Source organism: Triticum urartu, chromosome 1 (assembly GCF_003073215.2).
Source record: "Triticum urartu cultivar G1812 chromosome 1, Tu2.1, whole genome shotgun sequence".
In the NCBI taxonomy this organism is placed as follows: Eukaryota; Viridiplantae; Streptophyta; class Magnoliopsida; order Poales; family Poaceae; genus Triticum; species Triticum urartu.
In genome coordinates, this window is record NC_053022.1 from 107,896,993 (window position 1) to 107,908,255 (window position 11,263).

Sequence of the window (11,263 nt, forward strand, 5' to 3'; positions counted from 1 at the left end):
GGTGCGCCCCAGATGTCAGGGGGAGGAATCATTTTTTGAACGGGTGAAGCTAGAATATCCGAGATTGAAGAAGAAGCACGGCATCCGTTGGATGGACATCCAACGGCCACTGCTGCTAGAACCGTGTGTTGACTATAAGTTGACAAAGCCTTGCATACGCGGCAACTCTATTTTTTTAGGGGACGCGTCAACTTAGTAAGTCCAGAAGTGTGTGGCAGAGAACTTATAGCCCATTTGAGATTTGTAAGAATGTGTAGCCCATTTTTGAATTCTAATGGAATTTACTACAGCCCATTTACAGTTTGTTAAAAGTATAGCCCATTTCAACCAACCGTTCAAAATAGAATTCAATAAAATTTCCCACATTTTGATGGGATCCCAAATATTTTTATCCCTAAATTTCTAGTCAGATTAAATACAATTTCAATATAAATTTATATTACGTAAAAATCCAATGAAACATTGCGCTCGCAACAATTAATGAAATTAAAATTTTCAATATCCAAAAATAATATTTTATAAAGTAATCACGTGTTTGGTGCATTTTTTATAGTTATTGCCCAGTTTTTATAATTACATCCCATTTATTTTTTCTTAAAGCCCATTTTCTTGTTAAGCCTAATGCATCCCTCCTAGGAAAGATTTGCAGCCCAGCGGGGTGGAGAATAACAACTTGACCTTGCCTGGGTATTCCTAAAAAAAGTATAGCTAGGCTAGCCATTTTCAGCTTGAAAAAAATTAATATCTAGGCTGGATATCTGGCTTGGGCTAGACGGGCCACAACCCGCCCAGTTAATACCTGCAGCGATGTTTTCGTTGTTGTTCAGAGGAGAAAAATTAATATCTGGGCTAAACATCGAAAAACTCTGTAGTGCTCACACCTCAAAAACACAAATACTGCTCGAGCTGCTTGGTCCCAGCTGTCGGCCGCTTCTTGTGCAATTCTCTCATTTATTGACTACTCCCTCCTTTCTGGTTTATAAGGCTCAATTCAAAAATCTCACCAACCAAGGTAGATGATGAGTGGTGGAATCTTTTTTGTAGTTTACAAAAGCACCCAATTAATGCTCTTGTTTTCCTCAAAAAATTATGTTTACGAATGCATCAATTGCAGTGCATGCATGCATAAAGTGCATGCATTGGTCAGTTTTCTCTTAATACTTGCATGCAATGATTTAATGCACCTTGAAGTCTGAACATGTGATGGGGAACAACCAAATTGAGCCTTATAAAATGGAAAAACTAAAATTTTGAGATAAGCCCTATAAACCGGAAAGGAGGGAGTACTACATAGGTTGACAATGGTGTGGGACCGTGATGTCAGGAAACCAGGAGGAAACAAAATAAATTATAGTTATATATACATATATATATATATATAATAAGGAGGCACTTGCGTACGTGAGGCTATGGACCTGGTGGGTCCCCATTGTCATCCTCTCCAAGTAAAGTCATCTCCTCGCCCGCACGCGCTTTCCGCCCGAAACAGTCAACGCCGCCTTCGTCGCTTCCCGGTGCAGGCGATTGCTCTGCCTTCAAACGACACAAGTGTCGTCCGTCCGTCCATCTGCCGCCCACATTAATGATATGCGGTTGCCGAGGCGGCTACTCCGGCGCCACACGTCCGTCCCTCCACCCGCCACCATTGCTATATAAACTGCTGCGCCGGCCATAGCCGCAGTCATCTGCATCCGTTCCCTTTCTCCTGTCCACACCACTACGGCCCGCCATGGCTTCCTCGCGCTCCAGCGCTCTTCGGGACGGGCGGACGACAGACCACAAGGAGATGGCAGCCATTGCTGCCGACCGGCTGGCCGGCAGGCAGCCGGAGGACGTCGACATCCCAATGGAGAACATGGTAGTCGATGATCCGGCGCCAACCCCCTCCTCCGCGCCATCCTCGCCGGTGCATTGCACCATGACCATCGGCGAGGCCCATGCCCAATATATGGATAGGGTGAGGCAGATGCGTGAGGAGCAGTTCCGGGAGGTGCAGGCCAACGCCGCCTAAATCCACCATCTCCTCGAGGAGCACCTGCAGGCGGAGGAGCAGATCACCACGGAGCGGGCGGAGCAGGAGGCGCTGCTCGACTCGTACGGCTCCACCCGCAAGGGCCGCCTCGAGCGCTGGCGGTACCGCATGCAGGTGGCGGAGGCTGCAGCCGCCTACAAAGAGGCTAGCAAAGAGGGTGATGAAGCAAGCGAGGCGCTGTTTGGCGAGACCGAGGAAGAGGACAATGCCGGCTCCGACGAGTCCCCGCTCCGCTGGCGTCAACGAGGCCCTGCTCCGCCGAGGCTCCGCGGCGCCAACAACGAGGCAGAGGACACCGCCAGCTCTGGCGAGGCCCCGCCCCGCCAACAACGAGGTAGAGGACACCGCCAGCTCTGCCGAGGCCCCGCCCCGCGAACAACGAGGCAGAGGACATCGTCGGCTCTGCCGAGGCCCCGCCCCGCTGCCAATGAGGCCGCGCCACACAGAAAATGAGGAAGAGTAGAACATGGTAGGTCGCCGCCGCTCGGGTCCAACTAAGGCCACCGCTTCTACCCTCCGGTTGAAGCCAAGCTAGGCGGGTTGACCATTGACGTCCGGTTAGCTTCTTGGCGGTGACGTGGAGTCGGAGAGCTGCACTGGAGAAGAACACTGCTTCTACTTAACTGCTGGTGCAGTTGGCTGACTGACACGTGGGCCCAACAGGCCACATGTCAGTTACGCAACTGCACCTGCAGTTAAGTCATTGAAGCTTCTGTTCGGCTCAGCGGGACACAGGTGGGTAGCTTCGGTTAATTAATTATACCTCCAGCGCACCCCTTTTTAGTTGAAGAATGTATGAAATGTAATGAAATCCGGCATGTTTATATGAAATCCGACCGTGTATGAATGAATTTATTTTGATTAGTTCGAATTCCTGTATCACTGGCATTGGATGAACATGCAAAACAATACGTACTAGCATTATTCCCAGGGTGATCACGTTGTTTGCAGCAGTTTCACATGTACTCCCTTCGGTCATTTCTAGTCTGCATACAAGTTTTGTCTACAGTCAAAGTATCTCTACTTTGACCAATCTTATACAAAAAAGTATGCACTTTCACAATGTGCGAAGTAAAAAGGAACAGAAGGAGTACAAAGAGTTTGAGCAGCTTTTTAGTGTTTCTGTACATTGCAATCAAACACACAGGCCTGGCAATTCATAGAGAACATTCAAAACAATCGATGATTATGCATCTCAGCGACTCACATGTCAGAGGCAATATTTACTTCACAACTAAAGAATAAAGAAAAAAATGATCGACGCTGCTGACAGCAAAGGGCATCCCATTCGAAAATATCAAACACATGTCTTGCTAAAATCAATGAGCAAAATTTGACAAGGTTGTCCCATTCCAAAATATCAAATGCCTACGATTGTGGAATGGGCAGGGTTTGCCATCAGTTCGGACATTGACATGGCACCTCGTGCTAAATAAACCAGCTGCTCTTTTTGTGCAGTTCCACCAAAATCAACCAAATTCGCATGTAGCTTGTATGATTTTGCCCTTATATGTTGCAACGCCTTGAACTTATCGGCACCTCCTTTCTTGTGGTGGAAATGAATGATTCGATGTATTCATGAACATTTCGTGCAGTTCCCATTGAAATCAAGCTGAGTGCCCCTGTTTGCACAAATACAAAAAAGTGATTAGTATAAAGCAAAATGTACTATGAATTGACAGTTTCAACAAGCACATACATGGTCCATATAGAGCACGCTTTTAGAAAAATGGAACTCACCAGAAAGAATCCTAGAACAAAATTGTACTCGCGCATCACAGCCAAAAGATGGAGATTTGTCAGTCCTTCTGAGCTGAAGTTAGTTTGGTCTTGTTGGGAGTAATGTAACCATCCTTCAACTGCTCCTTCTGATGAGAAGATAGACAGGGCTTCTTCATCCTGGCATAATCGAAACTAGTCACTTCACGTACTCCATATTCTTCTTCAGAGGAAGATGATCCTATTGTGCAAAGACAAGAGGACTACTAAATGCTAGCATCCCTGTTTGCTCGAAAAAAGGAAAGGAAATATTTAAAACAACACAGATGAAGCACTTCTCAAGGAAAATACCACTTTTTCATGACAGTATCTAAACAGTAGCACAACACCAATAGAGATGACAAAGCTCAATCATATGGATGAAATTAGTGGGCGAGTACCAACCTTTGTCACGAGGATTATTGTGTAGAGCATACAGATGAAGCACTTCTCCGGAACCATCTGTTGCTATCTACGGTGGTGGCCATGCTTACTATATACTCCTCGATTAGTTTAATGTTTCCAACATCTTCTTGTGCAGTTCCACTAAAATATATGGTATCTTCAAAGAAGATCCATGTTTGCACAAGTTGAGATAATTACATATTACATTAAGAGTGGCATCAAATCAGTGGCAAAACAATTGCTCGTTCCAGCCATAGCAATAAATTAAGATGCAAAACTATATCATGTGTCATCACAGTTCCAGTGCTTCATTACAGCACCGGGAGTTGATTTTTGTTTTTCTTCCGCTTGTTCTTCCCCTTCATCACTTGGTTCAATAACAGACAAGCTTCGCCTTCAATGTAAGATTTGGCATGTCAATTAGGGAGCACAAGTATAGTACTAAACTTAATTTTCTGATGAAAATGGCAAAATACAGGCCAGCAGTTGTGAAATATCCTTATCTTACCTCAATGGGATATTACGGTGCACATACAGATTGGAAGTCTTGTCTCCATTTGTGCAGTTCACTAAAATCAAGCAACATTATCGTACAAGTAGCACAACATATGAAAGCACACTGCAGAATCATGTGAAAGAAGGCTAGTACTGACCTCTCATGATGCGGAATTCAAACAAATCACAAGAAGAAGATCTGAACCAAATTCGCCTTAACGGATAGGAAGTAAGATCTCCTCTTGTGCAGTTCCACTAAGATCAAGCAATCAAGCAACGTTGTCGGTGTGACATTTTGGTTGAACTACACAAAACACTCTTAAAACAAAAGTGTTTTGTGCAGTGCAACAAAAGGTCACAATGGCAACGAGGTGAAGTAGATAACCCTGTTTACACAGAGGTGCAAAGGAAACAATTAGTGACCAATAACGGTGGATGACACAGAAGCCAACAAAAAGAAGCATCTGCCTTATCTAAATGGGAAAGAAAGCAAGACAGTAGCATTCCTCAAATGGTGGCATTGATTAATATTAACATATAGATTATATTAACAATAAAATTCTTTAAACATGTAATTTGCTTTTAACTGTGGCATTGCATCAATTTTCCAGCGGCATTATTAGAGGGTGTTTGTTTACAGGGACATTTTGGTGTAGGGACTAAAAAAAACTCCGTGCCAGTCCCATCTAAACCAAACAGGAGGGACTTTTAGGGACTAAAAGTGGGCATTTGGGACTAAAGAAAGAAGACCCCGAGGGAGTCTTTTTGGGACTTTTTCCAACAGTTGCCCCTGCCACGCATCGCACCTTGTCTCTATTAGTTCATTACTAGGGGTAACATGGTCTTTTAGCATGTCATTTAATAACCTCTAGTCCATGTTTAGTCCCTGAAACCAAGCAGGTAGGGACTAGGGAGTTTTTAACCAAACAGGGCCTTAGATTAACAACAGCTAATGAGTTGCACGGGATAGTGGACGCACCAGCACCATGTGCATCTACCGATGTACTGTGGTCATGCACAGTCTGTTGCAACAAAGAACAAACAACCAAGGAGAATATTTGTGTTGGTCCCAGTTTTGTTATCTTTAGACACCTTTCCCTATGTGAGCGCAGCAAATCTAGTCCTGCTCAAACTCTACAGCCTTGTCCCTTCCTTTCCTTTTTGAACTAGTACTTTCGCCCCTTCCTTTCCTCTTTGAACCACATCCTAGATTTATGCGATACAACTTTCCCCACAACTTTCCCTCATTCCTTTCCTCTTTGAACCACGTCCTAGATTCATGCTATACAACTTTCCCCCTTCATTTCCTCTTTGAACCATGTCCTAGATTCATGCTATATACAACTTTTCCCACTACTTTCCCCCACTCCTTTCCTCTTTGAACCACGTCCTAGATTCATGGTATACATGCAGCTAGAGCAATGCATGTGGAGTAAGTAAATTATACCTTAAGGTTCTTGGGGCGTGGTTCGGTGGGCGACGGGACGGCGGCGAAGAAGAAGGGGTCAGAGGCCCTCCCGCGCCACCACTGGGTGGAAAGTGAACAGCTGCGCCGGTAGTCCCTCGCCGACGGTGACAGCGTTAAGCCTCCTTCCCTTCCCGGCGAACGGATCCTGCCGGCTCTTTGAGCAGCAGTGAGGGGAGAGAGAGGCCAACGAAGTCTTATTTAGATCCGGAGAGGGCGAGAGAGTGTGAAGAGAGCAACTACTCCCTCCGTTCCAAATTACTCGTCGAAGAAATGGATGTATCTAGAACTAAAATGCATCTAGATACATCCATACCTGCGACAAGTAATTCAGAACGGAGGGAGAGGGCAAGAGAGTATGAAGAGAGCAACTACAAGCGCTGAGGCTCCAGCGCATATATATATACTAGAGAGAGAGTGTGTGAAGCGTGAAAACCCTAGAAAACATTTTGACCAGTCAAAGAATCCTCCTGGCACAAATTATGCTCAAGTGTAGTTATCGAACCCAAGACCTCAAGTTAGAAGGTGCAACAGGACCAAGGTGCGTGCGTGTGTGCGTGTGTGTGTGTGTGCGCGCGTGTGTTTAACAGCATGTGTGTGTTAGAGAGAGCGACAAATCGACCTACTCCTACAGAGAGATGTTGTGTAGTGTACAATTTTAGCCGCGAGAGTCGGTGCATCCTCTCGTTTCCGGGCGTGTCCGGTAGGGACATGCGGACAGCTGCCACGCCCGCTCCTGACCAGCCTGGCCCACCCAAAGCCACTCCATCGCCTGCGCGCGCTTCCCGCCCGAAACGGTCAACGCCGCTCCAAAGAATCGGTGCCGCATTCATGCCCGAGCAGAGCGGACGCGACCTCTCACTGGCGCAAGAGTGATGGTTACTACTGGGTCTATGTGATTTGACGGCTCATTGGTCTTTATTACAGAGGTGGTAGGACTACTGGATGTCCCACACTTTCGGCGAAAGGAGGTACTACTACTAGATTACAATTTTCTCCATTCTTACAGCGGAGGCGTGCAAGAGCAGTGAAAACACGCAGGCTCAGTGATTACATGGCCCACCTCACACTATCACCGTGCGACACCTAACTCTTTACATAGTACTCCCTCCGTTCCTAAATATTACTAGATGAGTCCCCGCGCGTTGCCGCGGAACAGCGGTATATCTCTCTGCGCAAAATTATCGATTTCATAGAACTAAAAAACTCTATAACCGCATGACAAATGTGGTAGCCAAACTAAATAAACTCCCATCATCATTTAGATCATCCCACGTAAGGAAAAAAGATCAGCCAACTCCTATTGCATAATCGGATTATATTTTTCTTTTTGACATGTTAATGGGACTTAAAATCTCACTTACATGCATGCTACCAGTGCATGCTTGCATGCAGACATGTTGATGTGATTTAAAACCCACTCACATGCATGTGCCACGGTATTTCTGCATGCTTGCATGTGGCTTAGTGCGGAGCCTGTCAGCGTCTAGATCAGACGGCTATTATGGACTGATTTACTTCATCTAACGGCTACATCAATTTTGATGATGTGGCTCAAGGAGAGGATAGAGAATTCCTAGTAGTGGGGGCTAGCTATTACTAGTAGATAAGTCTTTGTAGAGATTCCACTACATACGGAACAAAATGAATGAATCTACACTTAAAATGCATCTATATACATCTGCATGTGGTTCATGGTGAAATCTCTACAAAGACTTATATTTAGGAACGGGGGAGACGGCGTACTAAGCAAGCTTCTCCTCTTTCTGCGAGTTGACGGGACACATCAAAAGTACTCCAGTGTATAGAGCCTTGCCTCTAAGGTAGGCCCCAGATGGTTTGCCTCTTTTTTAACATAACACGTCAAGTCGCAATTTGTTTGTTCACCCGTGGTAGACGATCCTCCCTCCACCAAGTGGACAACCAGTACACGTGCCAAATTACCACGTGGGCTGCCTTTTTCGTACAGAAATGAGCTCCACAGTGTACCCACGCGGGTGTGGTTGGGAAAGAGACGGGAGTACGTGCACCGTGCATGCACCTCTTCTCTTCGTGCATGTCCCCCACCTACGTGGGTGTGTGTGAGATATACAAACCGCGTCCGTGAGTGTTTTTTGTTTTGGGGTGGGGGTTGATTTCGTGAATTATTTGTGGGAATATGTGTTGATGACATCTCAAACAAAATTTTGCATGCAATGTGTGTGAAATGGAGGCCTGTCCATATCATACATAGAGCGTCGGGCAATCCACGAGAAGAGAGGGAGGGGTCATAGCTATCGATAGAGTCGAAGAGAGGATCAAGTGGGTGGGTGTGAGATCGATGAAGAGAGCCATCGAAATTGTGTGTGTGTGTGTGTGTGCAAGTCAAAGATATAGGGCGACTGGCCTACCAGAATGTTAGAGGGCACATGTCAAGTTTGTGTGTGGCAGGGAGACATGACTAGAGCGCTCGATGTATCGGTGTGTGGGGGGAGGGGTAGGCAAAGGCCTAACTATAGAGGTAGAACGACTCGTATATGTGTTGAGAAGGAGAGACCCAGCTATGTCTTGAGGGAGATCGGTCGACATCCATACATAACTGAAGGACGGGAAATATGATGGGACAGAGAGAGAGAGAGAGGAGAGAGAGGGAGGGAGAGGGGTAGAGTGATGGATGGGTGATGGAGTTGCTTCTCGAAGATGGTGGGAGAGGCCTACTAGACAAACTGAGGGTGGAACTGCAATGTTATCAATAAGAGTGGGGATGTGTTTCTATGTGTGCATGTGCGTGATAAATCTGTCGGGACGCATCCATGGATGATGAAGGGGAACCATGTGTTTGGTAAGCAAACCTAACTAGATCGGTAGATCAATTGTTGTTTGTCGGAGGAAGGGAGAGACACAACTAATGAGGTAGATCGATTGACGTGTGGGTAAAAACGAGTTATAAGGACCTAGCTAGCTATATGTATAGCGAGAGATCGGTCGGTGTACGTCCATTTGTTAGAGGCAAATAAGGCCCAGCGAGACGGATAGATAGAGAGAATGGAGCTAGGAGGTGGTGCGAGAGGCCCAACTACTAGCTAGATAGGGGGAGGAGTGTGCGGTTGTGAGATCGATGAAAAGAGGGGCGAGAGTTTACACGTGTGTCTGACCGTATGAGAGACACGAGGCAATGACACATAAAGGAGGAGATTAAAGGTGTGTGTGTATGTTGTAGGCAAGCATCGATGGAGAGGTTTATCGATCGGTGTGTGTCGAAAAGGAGTTGTGGAGACTCTGGGAGAACGACCTAAAGAAAAAAATGAATGTGCTCGGTGGATAGAATGCCGAGGGAGGGGGAGGGCGAGGAGGGAAAGTTAGTGGTAGCTACAAAGGTTAGAGGATTGTGTGGGTGTAAGAGACTAACAAAGATCATAATTTGATATGAAAGCGGATTCATATATTTGAATAGGAGATCATAGTGTTTTAAATATTGCATGCATGAATATAGCGGTGATACACGTGCTGTGCACATGTTATACCATAATGTGATAATGCATGGCGTTTGCAACTCACAGCTAAATGCCGAACAATCTAAAGCATACTATACATCAAACAATCTCACATTTTATTTGAATTTGTGATAATGTGTGGCATTTGTAGCTTACAACTAAATATCGAACAATCTAAACAATACTATATATCGAACATTCTCACATTTTATTTGAATTTGTGGTAATGTGTGGTGTTTGCAACTCACATCTAAATACTTGTAGGCGTAGGGGGCGGGGCACCATACATAATGTGATAAACACATTATACATATGAGACATGGTTTAGATTATGAAGATCTAGCTAGAGCTAGAAATGTAATGTGATTTGAAATCAAAATAAAGTGGATTCAAAAAATCTAGTTCGAGTTCATATAGTACACATAGTTCATATGTAACTCGAGACTAATCATGTGGTGTGCTGTGAAGATAATACACAAACGATGGTTTAACTTGACAATAATAATGATTGTAGATCTTATTAAAACAGAGAAACGAATTCAAATGCTTTGACTTCACAACAATCATTACTGTAGATCTTATTCAAATAGAGAAACGAATTCAAATTTAGTTCATATTGAAGCGGTAGTATATACGTTTGGAATGCACTAAAACATTCATTTGAGTAGTAGGTTGCATGCATTATACACGTAGTGAAATATTTTAATTGAACATAACATGAATTCAAAGTTTTGAATGACATTTGTAGTGTGCATTGATTTGGTACAGTACATGTTAGGCTTGTCCGGAAATTTCAACCCGCGCCTTGTTAGCCCGAAATATTTAAGATATATCTTTGTCTCGTTGTGCTCCGACAACTCCCTCCATCTCAACCCGCGCCTTGCTATTCCGATATTACAACGCGCGCGAAAACTCCCACCTCCTGTGAAATCTCGACACGCGAAATGCCCGTGGTACCCCTGAACCGAAAGAACCACCTCAAATCGGTGGGGGTACTTTCGTAACTCACCCCACATTTCGAAAAAGCGCGTCTCTAAGCCATGGTTCCCCACTGCCATCCCATCTACCCACCCATTCGTACACCGAGGCCGCGAAAACCCGCGACGAAACCCCACACCCTGCTCCGTCCGCCACCCAGCCGGAGCCTCTTCCCCGACGACGTCGTCCACAGCAACACCTCGACGTCCCTCATCCATTGTACCGGATGAGGATTCATCGTCAATCTCATCATCCCGCCGGTTCAGCCACCCCGTCCTCCACCTCCAAGGAGCTGCCCCGACGTTCCCCTCATCTTTTGCGCCACCTCCATTCCCACACCACCGTCTTCACCTGCACCACCGGAAGAGCATCATCATCACCGTTTCCTCGGATGAAGCTGCGGCCTAATCGGCGCCACCAAAGAGGTTGTACACTAATCGCCGCATTTTCTTCTTGATTCGATCTCACGGTGCTGCCGGCGCTCGGTACCGAGCTGACACGGCGCGGCTCCATCCACATTGGTGTCGCCGGCCACTTCCTCCACGGCATCGCTCCCTCGGTAGCGACGTCCACATCAGTAGGAGTTGCTGCTGCTTTAGCTCTCGCTCGCGCTGCTGCTCTGCTCTTGCTCTCGGTCCCCTGCCTGGTCTGGTCTTG